At 40.9% G+C, this 680-nt stretch overlaps 1 non-coding gene across 1 annotated transcript; it reads left to right on the top strand.

Moving 5' to 3' along the window:
• Window positions 1–272: 272 nt before the first annotated feature.
• On the top strand, window positions 273–380 carry LOC112792840 (small nucleolar RNA R71). The gene has a single exon (XR_003197562.1). It is a non-coding gene; the product is annotated as a small nucleolar RNA R71 (small nucleolar RNA).
• The last annotated feature ends 300 nt before the right edge of the window (window positions 381–680 follow it).

The raw sequence follows: 680 nt of genomic DNA, 5'->3' as shown, positions 1-680 counted from the left end.
ATATTGACTTGTTGGGTCAATATTTTGTTCTGGGCCAGTATGGCATTCAGAGCATCAATTTCAAGAACTCCCTTCTTCTGAGGCGTCCCATTACTCACAAGATTCCTCTAAGAGGTGTACATGAATTGGTTATTTGCAACTATGTCAATGAGTTCTTGAGCTTCTGTAGGCATTTTCTTTAGGTGAATGGATTCACCTGCAGAATGGTCCAGTGACATCTTAGAGAACTCAAATAGACCATGATAGAATATATCCAAAATGGTCCACTCTGAAAGCATGTCAGAAGGACACTTTTTGGTCAACTGCTTGTATCTTTCCCAAGCTTCATAGAGGGATTCACCATCTTTTTGCCTGAAGGTCTGAACATCCACTCTAAGCTTGCTCAGCTTTTGAGGAGGAAAGAACTTGGCCAAGAAGGTCGTGACCAGCTTATCCCAAGAGTCCAGGCTATCTTTAGGTTGTGAGTCCAACCATGTTCTAGCTCTGTCTCTTATAGCAAAAGGGAAAAGTATGAGCCTGTAGACTTCAGGATCTACTCCATTAGTCTTAATAGTATCACAGATCTGTAAGAACTCAGTTAAAAATTGATAGGATTCTTCTGATGGAAGTCCATGAAACTTGCAGTTCTGTTGCATTAGAGCAACTAGTTGAGGCTTCAGCTCAAAATTGTTTGCTCCAAT

Source organism: Arachis hypogaea, chromosome 3 (assembly GCF_003086295.3).
Source record: "Arachis hypogaea cultivar Tifrunner chromosome 3, arahy.Tifrunner.gnm2.J5K5, whole genome shotgun sequence".
Taxonomy (NCBI): domain Eukaryota; kingdom Viridiplantae; phylum Streptophyta; class Magnoliopsida; order Fabales; family Fabaceae; genus Arachis; species Arachis hypogaea.
Note: the sequence above shows the minus strand (reverse complement) of the source record. Positions and strands in the feature narration are given on the sequence as shown.